The sequence below is a fragment of the Manis pentadactyla genome, chromosome 16, assembly GCF_030020395.1.
Source record: "Manis pentadactyla isolate mManPen7 chromosome 16, mManPen7.hap1, whole genome shotgun sequence".
In the NCBI taxonomy this organism is placed as follows: Eukaryota; Metazoa; Chordata; class Mammalia; order Pholidota; family Manidae; genus Manis; species Manis pentadactyla.
Window position 1 is genome coordinate 66,210,124 of NC_080034.1, and position 13,952 is coordinate 66,224,075.

At 44.2% G+C, this 13,952-nt stretch overlaps 1 protein-coding gene across 1 annotated transcript in view; it reads left to right on the plus strand.

Annotated features, from left to right (window-relative positions):
* Positions 1 to 820: 820 nt before the first annotated feature.
* The window catches only part of LOC130681267 (bromodomain adjacent to zinc finger domain protein 2B-like), a 123,566-nt gene continuing 110,434 nt past the window's right edge, over positions 821 to 13,952 (plus strand). The window contains exon 1 of the mRNA XM_057493904.1: positions 821 to 945. The gene's annotated coding sequence lies outside the window, so the exon portion shown is untranslated. The remainder of the gene's footprint in view (positions 946 to 13,952) is intronic.

The window sequence follows — 13,952 nt, forward strand, 5'->3', positions numbered from 1 at the left end:
GCCTAGGAGAGAGGCTTTGGGCCAGACCAACCCTGCCAGCCCGTGGATCTTGGTCCTTAAGCTCCAGAACTCCATGAAAATAAGTTTCTGTTGACTAAGCCACCCAGTCTGCGGACTCCTGTTATAGCAGGAGTGCCTTCTCCCTCCCGCCAGTCACCAAGTCCTACCCACCCTACTTCCTAAACATTTCTGCAGTCCCTGCAGCCTAAGCTCTGCACACCCATTCAACTGCCCTCGTCCAGCACCCCATCAAATCTTTTGTGGATGCCTGTAGCATCCTCTGAGTAGTCCTTCTGCTATCGCTTTGCCCCCACGAATCCAGTCTCCAAAGAGAGGCCAGAGTGCTCACTTAAAAATGGAATCCTTTCCCCTGATCTAAAACCCTTCAATCTCTCAAAGAATAAAATCAGAACTTAATTTGGCAGGCAGGCCGAGCATGATCATGAGGGCCGTCAGTCGGGGATGGGCAGCCAATGGGCGCAGAAAGCGTAATCCGGGGGCGGAGTAGTCGCTGCAGGCGCCGCCTCCGCCTTTATTCAACCGTCAGTAGCACGTTGAGCGTTGCAGGGATACCATCGGCCGCCGCGTCCTCCGTTCTTCGAGCCGCCGTACCGTGTGCGCAGCGGGCCGACGGAGACCAGTGATGGGCCCGCGAAGTTCTGGGCCCGCTGTGTGCTTGGCTGCGCCTTCCTCCCGACCTCGGCCCCCAGCCTCGGATCGCCGCGTCGCACCCGCTGGGCTCCCGGCGCCGCACTCGCCCCTTCTCGGCTGTTCCGCGACGGGCGGAGGGCGGCGGTCGGCGCGGACATGGAGCCGCTGGCCCGGCCGGACTTCAGAGACCTCGGCTGAGAAGCGGCTCCCGCTTCCGCGGATCTGCGGTGGAGGGTCCCGAGCGGGCCCCGCCTCAGGGGTGAAGACGACAGCGACGGCCCTGCGGGCTGGAAGGTACGTGGCCGCGGGGCGCGGCGGGACCCCTGCCTCCGCCTGAGGGCACGGGGAAACCGGACAAGGGGGCGGCCGTGCGAGTTGCTCGGCGAGCCGCTCGTGGCCCGTGGGGCCGGGAAGCGGCCGACGCGGGTGGTGGGCGCGCGGGGCCCGGCCGGGGGCCTGGAGTCGGCGCGCTCCGCCGGAGGGGCCGCCCGGGAAGGGAGGGAGCGGAGCATGTGCGCCCGGGCGGACGTCCGAGCGGCCGGCGAAGTTCGCCGGGGCAGGGGGAGAGGGGCTCGCCGGAGCCGCTGCTCCTCGGTCCCGGCCCAGGTGGTGAGCGCGGCAGCTCTCCTCCCCGCGGCGCGCGTCCTCCCAACCCAGGGCCGCGCCCCCGACCTGCCCCCGCCGCCCGGGACGGGGCCGCGCAGACGGGGTGGCCGGTGGGCGTTTTGTCGTGTTTGGATTTTCTCGGCGGGGGCCTCGAGGGCGAGGGCCGGGCGGCTGAAGTTCAGGTGGGACGGGCGGCGGGTCGGCGGGGGAGAGGCCCCCCGAGGCAGCGCCTTTAAAATAAAATATTTTTTCATTAGGTACCTCTCGTTTTTTTAATTGGGAATGAAGTTTCTTTACTTTGATCTGGGAACTGACAGGGAATTTTCTTGTATTTAGAAATTCACATTTTTCTGGCATTTCGGTTTGTAATCTGAAGCTGAGTAGTTTGTAACTCGCCACAGAGATTCTGAGACAGGGACCGTGGGTGTAGTCAGAGTAGCGTGAGGGCCTCTGGAAAAAGACGCCTACCAAAACTCCGTATTAAACAATTCAGCAAAGTCAGAGTCACATTAATTCTTTAAAGTAAAGTATCAAACTAGGACTATAAGCATTCTTAAGTGAAGATTAGTTAAAACTAAAAAGCCAGGAGTAACCCGGCCTGGAATGTTTGAACATCCCCCAGATAAGAAAGTAGCTCAGCATAGCCCATGTCTTCATTGTGTCAATTAAAAGAGGCTATTGTAAAATTTACTTCAGCCTGCCTAAAGGCCCAGTTTATCTTTAACTTTGCCCAGATGCCTCCTCCAGCCCCAAGTCAAGGACTATATAACCTGGGCAGCTAATGTGGCAATAAGCCCAGGTCACAAACAACAAAGTAAAAGACAGGAAGCATCCGTCTTAAAGATAAGATTGCATTTGAATAGCCAGGAAGTTAACAAGTAAGATACTTTTCTTTTTTTACTAAGGTATTACTGATATACATTCCTCTGAAGGTTTCACATGAAAAAACAATGTGGTTGATACATTCACCCATATTATCTAGTCCAGGCCCCTCATACCCCATTGCAGTCACTGTCCATCAGTGTAGTAAGATGCCACAGATTCACTATTTGCCAAGAAGTAAGAATCTTTATTTTATTTTACTTATTTTGGTATCATTAATCTACAATTACATGAGGGACGTTATGTTTACCAGTTTACCCCCTTCACCAAGTCCACCCCACATACCCATTAGTCACTGTCCGTCAGTGTAGTAAGATGCTTTAAAATCACTACTTGTCTTCTCTGTGTTGCACAGCCCTCCCTGTGGCCCCACCACCACATTATACATGCTAATTGTAAGGCCCCTTTCTTCCCTGCCCCCCTTCTCCCTCCCTTCCCACCCATCCTCCCCAGTCCCTTTCCCTTTGGTAACTGTTAGTCCTTTCTTGGGTTCTGTGAGTCTGCTGCTCTTTCGTTCCTTCAGTTTTTCCTTTGTTCTTATATTCCACATAGGAGTGAAATCATTTGGTAGCTGTCTTTCTCCGCCTGGTTTATTTCACCGAGCATAAAATCCTCTAGCTCCATCCATGTTGTTGCAAATGGTAGGATTTGTTTTCATTTATGGCTGAATAATATTCCATTGTGTATATGTACCACCTCTTCTTTATCCATTCATCTACTGATGGACACTTAGGTTGCTTCCATGTATTGGCTATTGTAAATGGTGCTGCGATAAACATAGGGGTGTATCTGTATTTTCAAATTGGGCTTCTGCATTCTTAGGGTAAATTCCTAGAAGTGGGATTCCTGGGTCAAATGGTATTTCTATTTTGTTCTTTTGGAGGAACCTCCATACTGCTTTCCACAATGGTTGAACTAATTTAAATTCCCACCAGCAGTGTAGGAGGGTTCCCCTTTCTCCACAACCTCGCCAACAATTTGTTGTTGCTTGTCTTTTGGATGGTAGCGATCCTTACCGGTGTGAGGTGATCTCATTGTGGTTTTAATTTGCATTCTCTGATGGCAGGCGATGTGGAGCATCTTTCATATGCCTGTTGGCCATCTGAATTTCTTCTTTGGAGAAGTGTCTGTTCAGCTCCTCTGCCCATTTTTTAATTGGATTGTTCGCTTTTTGTTTGTTGAGGTGTGTGAGCTCTTTATGTATTTTGGATGTCAACCCTTTATCGGATCTGTCATTTATGAATATATTCTCCCATACTGTAGGATGCCTTTTTGTTCTGTTGATGGTGTCTTTTGCCATACAGAAACTTTAGTTTGATGTAGTTCCATGAGTTAATTTTTACTTTTTTTTCCCTTGCTTGAGGAGATGCATTCAGAAAGAAGTTGCTCATGCTTATTTATATTATGTTGTCTTTTAAGAGTTTCATGGTTTTATGACTTACATTCAGGTCTTTGATCCATTTTGAGTTTACTTTTGTGTATGGTGTTAAACAATAATCTAGTTTCTTTCTCTTGCATGTAGCTGTCCAGTTTTGCCAACACCAGCTGTTGAAGAGGCTGTCATTTCCCCCATTGTATGTCCATGGCTCCTTTATCGTATATTCATGTATCATATATGGTTGGGTTTATATCAAGGCTCTCTTGTCTGTTCCATTGGTCTATGGGTCTGTTCTTGTGCCAGTAACAAATTGAGACACTAAGTTTCTTGTCAGTTTTCTGGACTATTTTGCAGAGTTAACATAAGAAATTTAATGCTTTGATTCTTTCCCAGAATAGTAGTTTCTTGGTTTGGGAACATATCAATCAAGGCTGCCTGCCCTGCTTTCCAGATGGGCTGAGTTATTGTCTGTTTGTTAAATAATAAGTTAAGAATCTTGCTTCTTAACTTCTTGAGTGTTAAAATGCAATTTTATCTTTAAGGTGGAATCCTTCCTGCCCTTCACTATGTTTTTTACAGCAGGGCCTGCCTGCTGTATTAATTGCCCAGGTTATATATGACTTGATTAGGGGCTGGAGGAGGAAAAGCAGCATCTGGGCAAAGTTAAAGAAGATAAGCTGGGCCTTTTAGCAGCTAAAGTAAATTTTCCAATAGCCTCATTTAATTGACACAATGAAGACATGGGCTATGCTGAGCTACTTTCTTATCTGGGGGATGCTCAAACATTCCAGGCCAGGTTACTCCTGGCTTTTTGGTTTTAACGAATCTTCACTGAAGAATGCTTACATTCCTAGTTTGATATCTTACTTTAGAGAATTAAAGTGACTCTGACGTTGCTGAGTTGTTGAATATGGAGTTTTGGTAGGGGTCTTTTTCCAGAGGCCCTCACCCTACTCTGACTATGCCCACGGTCCTTGTCTCATTATGACAGCTAATTATTTTTGCTACATTAAATGTTAATATAAATTGAGGTGCGAATGGGCATAACATCCTCATTTCCAAATTGTAGCTTTTATCATGTGTATGAGAACCCTCCTGAAATGACAAAGCATTATACTCAATGAGTATTTTTAACATTAAATGATTAGGTATTACAGGAAATAACTGATACTTTACTTCCTGGCTTAACCTCTCCAAGGGCCCAAGGGCCAAATTTAGAGTAGGCAGGTAGCCTAGCACAAGTAAATTTACGCACCCACCCCAAACCCATCCGAACTCTCTTTACACCAATTTACATTCTCAGAAGTAGCATACCCAGGTTTCTTTTCCACCACATCCTTGCCTAAACTTGTCTCTTGTTTTGTTTTGTTTTGTTTTGTTGACACCTGCTATTCTGACTGGCGTGAGGTGATATCTCATTTGGTTTTGAGTTGTATTTCCATGATGACTAGTGATGTGAGAATCCTTTCATGTGGTTGTTGGCCATCTGTATGCCTCCTTTTGAAAAATGTTTGTTCAGGCCCTTTGCCCAACTTTTTATCACATTGTTTTCCATTTGCTTTTGGTGTTGAGTTGTATGAGTTCTTTATACATTTTTGGTACGAGCTCCTTATCAGATACGTCATTTGCAAACACATTCTCACATTCACTAGGTTGTCTTCTCACATTGTTGATGGCTTCCTTTGCTGTGAGGAAGTGTTTTAGTTTGGTGTAGTGTCACTGGTTTATTTTTGCTTTTTGTTTTCCTTGCTGGGGAGACATATCTAGAAAAAAACTGTAATGCCAGTGTTCAAGAGTTTACTGCCCATGCTTTCTTCTAGGAGTTTTATGGTTTCTGGTCTTACTTTAGGTCTTTAAACCAGTTTGAGTTTACTTTGTGTATGGTGTAAGACAGCAGTGCAGTTTCATTCCATTGTATAAGGCTGTCTTGTTCTCCCAGCACCATTTTTGGAGACTGTCTTTTCACCATTGCGTATACTTGCTTCCTTTGTCACGTATTAACTGACCGTATAAGTGTAAGTTTATTTCTGAGCAATCTATTCTATTCCATTGATGTGTGTCTATTTTTGTGCCAGTACCTACTCTTTGATTACTGTAGCTATACAACACAGTTTGAAGTCAGGAAGCATGGTCCTCTCTCTATCTTTATTTTTCTTTCTCGAGATTTCTTTGGCAATTTGGGGTCTTTTGTGGTTCTGTACACATTTTACATTTATTTCTCTAGTGTTGTAAAAACATGCTATTGGTATTTGATAGGGATTGCATTGCACCTGTAGATCGCTTGGGGGTATTAAGGTCATTTTAACTATATTGATTATTCCCGCCCATGAGCATGGAATAGCTTTTTTACATATTTGTGTCAAATTCAGTTTCTTTCATCAGTGTCTGATAGTTTTCAGAATGCAATCTTTCTCCTACTTGGTTAGATTTATGTCTAAACTTCATTCATTTTTATTATTTTTTATCTTTGTATTTTTATTTTGTTATGATTAATGTACAATTATATGAAGAACATTATGTTTACTAGGGTTCCCCCCTTCACCAAGTCCCCCCCACAAACCCCATTATAGTCACTGTCCATCAGCGTAGTAAGATGTTGTAGAATCACTGCTTGTCTTCTCTGTTGCAGAGCCCTCCCCATGCCTCCGTCATATTATACATGCTAATCGTAATACCCCCTTTCTTTTTCTCCCACGCTGATCCCTCCCTTCCCTCCCATTCTCCCCAGTCCCTTTCCCTTTGGTAACTGTTAGTCCATTCTTGGGTTCTGTGAGTCCGCTGCTGTTTCGTTCCTTCTGTTTTTGCTTTGTTCTTATACTCCACAGAGTATTGGAATCATTTGCTACTTGTCTTTCTCCACCTGGCTTATTTTAGTGAGCATATCACCCTGTAGCTCCATCCATGTTGTTGCAAATGGTGGTAGGATTTGTTTTCTTATTGCTGAATGATATTCCATAGTGTATATGTACCACCTCTTCTTTATCCATTCATCTCCTGATGGGCACTTAGGTTGCTTCCATTTCTTGGCTATTGTAAATAGTGCTGCGATCAACATAGGGGTGCATATGTCTCTTTCAAACTGGGCTCCTGCATTCTTAGGGTAAATTCCTAGGAGAGGAATTCCTGGGACAAATAGTATGTCTGTTTTTTGGATTTTTGGGGAACCTCCATACTGCTTTCCACAATGGTTGAACTGACTGACATTCCCACCAGCAGTATAGGAGGGTTCCCTTTTCTCCACATCTTCACCAACATCTGTTGTTGTCTGTCTTTTGGATGGTGGCCATCCTAACTGGTGTGAGGTGATACCCCAGTGTGGCTTTAATGTGCAGTTCTCTGATGATTAGCAATGTGGAGCATCTTTTCATGTGCCTGTCTGCCACCTGAAATGGCTTCTTTGGAGAAGTGTCTGTTCAGATCCTCTGCCCATTTTGTAATTGGATTATTTGCTTTCTGTGTGTTGAGGTACGTGAGCTCTTAATACATATTTTGGATGGCAACTCCTTATCGGTTATGTTATCTATGAATATATTCTCCCATCCTGTAGGATGTCTTTTTGTTCTACTGATGGTGTTCAAACGGAATCTTATACCCCGTGCCATGTCATTCCAATTCTAATTTTTTTTTTTCCAGAACACCAATTGACTGAGAAAACTGTTAGGAAGAGGAGAAGATGTGATACAGGAAAATCGAGCCTAAGCTGAGAAGTGAGATGGTGTGGAGACTGGTAGATAGTATCTTTCCATGTGTTGCTTTCAAGGGTGATAGCGAAAAAAGGTTGCTAAGGAGATAAAGCCCTGGGTGTTTACATCACCTGGTATCGGTGGAGCCACCTAGCCACTAGCCATTAATGGGAAGGCTAGCATGCGGCACTGTTATCTTTCCTGCGGAGTTAGACGTGTGGCATCCCCCGTTTGCAGTTCCGTCAGACCCTGTGTGGGACTGTCCTGGCACTGGTGGTGGTGGACCTGAGAGCTCTACCATTCCTGCTGGGCTGTTCCAGCATCCCTCTCAGAACAAGGCCTCAGTAGTGCTCCTGGTAGAGAGAGAGAGAGAGAGAGAGAGAGAGAGAGAGAGAGAGAGAGAGAGAGAGAAAGAGAGAGAGAGAATTGCACTCAAGAGACGGGCAGTTTTTTTCTATAGCTCCATGAGCATGTTCCTGATGTTTATTTTGAGATCTGTTTCAGGAAGATTGATTTGAGTCCTGTTACCAGGTTCCTTTGACGGTTCATATTTGTAGGTGGCGCCCTGTAGCTCCCAGGAGATTTACTCTCTGGGGCTGCTCAGCCCTTTGGGGGGATGGCAGGGGTCACGGGAGCAGCCCTGGTGCCCTCCACTGCCGGGAGGAAAGAGGTCTCTCCTGCTTCCCGGCCACAGTGCCTGTCTCCACTGCCAGGGCCAGTTTGCGGAGCACGCAGGGAGAAGCTGCCGTAGGTGGGGACGTCCTCGCTGGCCTGGTGCGATGGTGGGGGCCGCCGGGTAGCAAGCCAGTGCCGGCAGGGAGGCAGGCCGTGTATCAGTCACAGCAAGGTAGGGGGGCCTCGGAGCTGCGAGGCCAGCCAGGGGGACGGAGCGACTGGAGCTCCTAAAAGTTCTCCCGCCTGCTGGGCAGAGTGCATCTGGGCAGTTTGGCGCACCTGTCCTTTCTCCTTAGTGGCAAGCTCTGGAAGCCTTGTCCCTTTAGCAGCTGTCTCGCTGTTAGGAAGTCTCTCAGACTGCCCGCCTTTCTTTTGTCCCATAGCGGCCGGATGTGGATCCCTGTGTTGTCCCACAGTGGCTGGAATCTCAAGTCTCTGGAAGTATTCTGCCTGTCTTGGCTTTCCAACCCCACCGATCCTCCAGAGCGCACTATGTATGGTAGGTTTGTGCTCCCAGAGCACATCTCCAGGGCTGGGTGTTCAGCAGTCCTAGGCCTCCACCCCCCTCCCCGGTTCCGTTTCTCTTCCTCCCTACTGTGAGCTCAGGTGTGGGAAGTGCTTTGGGTCCCTGTGGATCACGGCTTTGTACGTCACCCTTCTCCTTGAGGTGACAGCCTGCCGCAGCAGCCTTCTTCCCTGCTGCTCTTCCAGAATTTGGGGTAGTTGTTCTATTTCCATATTGTACATCTGTATGTGGTTCTGGGAGGAGGTTTCTTCCTCCCATCTCACGCCGCCTTCTTCAATCCCATCAATCCATCTTTTTTTTTTTTTTTTTCAATTACACTTGTGTAGGGTTCCTTTCCCCACCCCTTCGACTTGTAGTTTGTCTGTGTCCTTGGATCTCAAGTGAGTCTCCTTAAGGGAGCACGTAGATCATCCTGAGTTTTCATCCCTTCTTCTAATCCTGTTTCTTTTGATTGGAGCATTGAAAGTCTGTCCTTTCATTCTGATAATTGATAGCTGTGGCCTTATTGCACTTTTAAATTTTTTATTTATTTTTTATTTTGTTACTATTAATCTACAATTAGATGAAGAAAATTATGTTTACTAGGCTCCCCCCTTCAAGTCCTCCTCAGAAACCCCATTACAGTCCCTGTCCATCAGCGTAGTAAGGTGCTGTAGAATCACTGCTTGTCATCTCTGTGTTGCACAGCCCTCCCCATGCGCCCCCCCACATGATACATGCTAATCGTAGTACACCCTTTCTTTTCACCTGCCCTTATCCCTCCCTTCCCATCCACCCTCCCCAGTCCCAGTCCCTTTCCCTTTGGTAACTGTTGGTCCATTCTTGGATTCTGTGATTCTGCTGCTGTTTTGTTCCTTCAGTTTCTCTTTGTTCTTATACTCCACAGATGAGTGAAATCATTTGGTACTTGTCTTTCTCCACCTGGCTTATTTCACTGAGTATAATACCCTGTAGCTCCATCCATGTTGTTGCAAATGGTAGGATTTGTTTTTTCTTATGGCTGCTTATTGCACTTTTTAAACTGGATTTCTTTCTTCTCTTTTGTTTGTAGTTTCACTCTGTTCTTTCATCATTGCTCTCCTGGTCATGAGCAATAGCTTTGTTATAATTGATATGTATCTATATCTATCTATCATCTATCTGTCTAATCATATATCTGTCATCTTTCTATATCTTTCTATCTATCTATCTATCTGTCTTTCTATCTCTCTATCTCTCTATCTATCTATCCATCTATCTATCTATCATCTATCTATCTATCTATCTATCTAATCTAGTCTGTCTATCCATCTATCTATCATCTATCTATCTATCTATCTATCTACCTATCTTATCTATCTATCTACCTATCTTATCTATCTATCTATCTATCTATCTATCTATCTATCTGTCTATCTATCTATCTATCTATCATCTATCATCTGTCATCATCTTTTTGTCTGCCCATCTATCCTTAAGTACAGAACAGTTAACAACACAGCTTATATGTCACTTCCCTACATTGTGCTTCCAAAAATCTTGCAAGGTAACTAGGCTGTAGAGATAGCACTGGATTCACTGAGACACTTGCAGGTCGAGTCAGCCGCTTGTGCTTACAAAACCAGTAAATGGTGGTGCAGGGACTTCAGCCCATATCTCTGTCCTCTGTCCTCTTACCTCCTTATCACTTGCTGACTGTATTCTAGCCACATTCATTGACTAAGTGCTCCCTGAAGACCACAAGTATCCTTCCTCTGGGCCTGTTGTAGACAGAAACCTAAACTTGGTGCTTTGCTCACCACCGTGTTTGAGGCACATCGGTGTCACCGCTGATAGGAGGAGGGACAAATGAAAAGGAACACCAAGTTCTAGACAGGAGCAGTTGGGAGCAAAGAGTGTGTTGTTGAGTGACGTGTTTGAGTGTCCAAACTTCCCTCTTTATCTAGTTAAATACTTCTTTACATTTGTAAACATCATGAAATCTACTGATTTCAAAAGCCCAAACACATGTTATTACAGCAATTCAATTGTTGAGGTGAGAAAAAATGAGAAGGGCTTCACTCTACCACTTAATCTATGACTGCATACTATTAAAACCAAACAAAAAGAATCCACTGTGGCTGGAAGGGCTCTTTTGTACTCACTGTCTCTCTGGAGACTCAAACAGAATCCCCCTTTTTTTTTCAGTTTCACTTGTGTAGGGTACCTGTCCCCACCCCTTCAACTTGTAGTTTGTCTGTGTCCTTGGATCTCAAGTGAGTCTCCTGTAAGGGAGCACGTAGATGATCTTGAGTGAGCGATAGCTTTGTTTAGTATTATGATTTCCTGTCTACCTACCTACCTGTCTATTTATCCATCTATCCATATCTATCTATCTACATATGTATGTATGTATGTATCTAATCTATCATCTATCTATATCTATCTGCTATCGTCTATGTACCTAATTAATCTGTATGTATATCTATCTGATCTATCAATCATCTATGTATGTATCTATTTTCTCAGTTTTGTCAATGTTCTGTCACTAGGTGCACATTCATTCCTTAACCTTCCCCACTTAGAATGCAGTCTGTTTCCAGTGAGTCTCAGACTAAGACATATGGATACACATACACAGTAATGGCTTAGTGTGATGTCACATTTCCTCCTTGTATTGACCTGCTTCACTGAAAGTCAGCATTTCTCTTAGATTTTTTATGAAAGTTCACATATATGTAAATGGAAAATTCACTACCGATATGCTGTGCTTGAGTGGACAAACTACCTGACTTTTATTTCCAACTAATTTTTGTGTCTAAAAATCCTATCATTAGCCACTCAAACAAAGTAATGAATCGAGAAAATTCTTTTGCAGCAAATATTTATTTAAACGCTTAGTATGTCCTTGGCATTGAGGTAACTCTATCAATAGAAGAGTCAGCAAGTATCACATATACTAGTGCAAGTGATGTATGTAAATTATTTCCTTTGATTATCTCAACAACTCTGTGAAGTACATCGTGCACCAGATGAGTCTGAGGTTAGTGATTTTCCCCAAAGTTACCCGAAGCTGTTAAGTGAGAAATTTGGATTTGCACAGAGTGTTTGATTATAAATAGTCTACACTATTAACATCTTCAGCCTCTTGTATCTTCCTTCTTTGGAAATTGCAGCTTCAGAAGAGTGGCAGATGTTGTTATGCCAATGATTATATCAAATATACCAACAATTGATTTGGAAACAAGGGTACAAGTGAGCTGAACAGGTGTTTTAGTAATTGTATAGCAGGAAGAAGCAGTTATGTAGTGATGGTACTTAAGCTAGAAAATGAAGACTATGTAGGAGTTAAGCAGCAGAACAGGGAGTGGAAGAGTATTTCTAATAGAGGAAATCAAGTGGCTAAAGGATGTAGAGCAGGAAAGAGACTGGGACATTTGAGGAAAAGATAGAATGTGGCCAGTTATTGCCTCAAACCTTGGAAGAGTGGGGAAAATAGGCCATAGAGTATGTCAGTTTAGATAGAGATGCTCATATGTGGGTTTCCATGTTGAAAATATTGGAAATTTTTAGCAATTACCTGTGTCATGAAACAGAAGGGTAGGTTTAGGAGTAAGACTCCCCAAATGGGAAGTTTTGTAATAAAAAAACAATAAGTAAATAGATACCTTGGTTACTTTGTAAGGCTCTGCTGTACCACAGTACTACACACTGGATTGTTTACACCACAGACATGTATCCTTTCACAGTTAGGGGTCTAGAAGTCTGAGAGTGAAGTGTCACCAGCTGGGTTCCTGCTGAGGGCTGTGGCCTGGGGTCGGCTCCATGCCTCTCTCCTAGGTTCTGGTGGGTTTTGGCAGTATTTGGCTTATAGAAGTGTTCCCCCAAACTCTTTCTTGTCAGTCACATGCCATTAGGCCTACGTGTATATCTGTGTTCAAACTTCTTTTTTTTTTTCTTGTTATTAATCTACAATTACATGAAGAACATTATGTTTACTAAGCCCCCCTGTTCACCAAGTCCCCCCCACACACCCCATTACAGTCACTGTCCATCAGTGTAGTAAGATGCTGTAAAATCACTACTCGTCTTCTCTGTGTTGCACAGCCTTCCCCATGCTACACCCTACGTGGTAATTATACATGATAATTGTAATACCCGCTTTCATTTTCCCTGCCCTTATCCCTCCCTTTGCACCCATACTCCCTAGTCCCTTTCCCTTTGGTAACTGTTAGTCTATTCTTGGGTTCTGTGATTCTGCTGCTGTTACGTTCCTTCAGTTTTTCTTTGTTCTTATGCTACACATATGAGTGAAACCATTTGATACTTGTCTTTCTCCGCCTGGCTTATTTCACTGAGCATAATACCGTTTAGCTCCATCCATGTTTTTGGGAATGGTAGGATCTGTTTTCTTCTTATGGCTGAGTAATATTCCATTGTGTATATGTACCACATCTTCTTTATCCATTCATCTACTGATGGACATTTAGGTTGCTTTCATATCTTGGCTATTGTAAATAGTGCAGCGATAAACATAGGGGTGCATCTGTCTTTTTCAAACTGGAGTGCTGTATTCTTAGGGTAAATTCCCAGAAGTGGAATTCCTGGGTCAAATGGTATTTCCATTTTGAGAATTCTGAGCAACCTCCATGCTGCTCTCCACAATGGTTGAACTAATTTACATTCCCACCAGCAGTGTAGGAGGGCTCCCCTTTCTTCACAGTGGAGAACGTTGCCAACATTTGTTGTTGTCTTTTCAATGATGGCGATCCTTACTGGTGTGAGGTGATGTCTCTTTGTGCTTTTAATTTGCATTTCTCTGATGAGAAGCGATGTGGAGCATCTTTTCATGTGCCTGTTGGCCATCTGGATTTCTTCTTTAGAGAACTGTCTATTCAGCTCCACTACCCATTTTTTAATTGGATTATTTGCTTTCTGTGTGTTGAGGTGAATGAGATCTTTATATATTTTGGATGTCAACCGTTTACATGGTATGTCATTATGAATATATTCTCCCATATTGTAAGGTACCTTTTTGTTCTACCGATGGTGTCCTTTTCTGTACAGAAGCTTTTCAGCTTAATATAGTCCCACTTATTCATTTTTGCTTTTGTTTCCATTACGCGGGGAGATATGTTCATGAAGAAGTTGCTCATGTTTATGTCCAAGAGATTTCTGCCTGTGTTTTTTTCTAGGAGTTTTATGGTTTCATGTCTTACATTCATGTCTTTGATCCATTTCGAATTTCCTTTTGTGTATGGGGTTAGACAGTGATCCAGTTTCATTCTCTTACTTGTAGCTGTCCAGTTTTGCCAGCACCATCTGTTGGAGAGACTGTCATTTCCCTGTTGTTATGCCCATGGCTCCTTTATCGTATGTTAATTGATCATATATGTTTGGGTTAATGTCTGGAGTCTGTATTCTGTCCCACTGGTCTGTGGCTCTGTTGTTGTGTCAGTACCAAATTCTCTTGATTAGTGTGGCTTTGTAGTAGAGTTTGAAGTTGGGGAGAGAGATCCCCCCCACTTCATTCTTCCTTCTCAGGATTGCTTTGGCTATTTGTGGTCTTTGGTGTTTCCATATGAATTTTTGA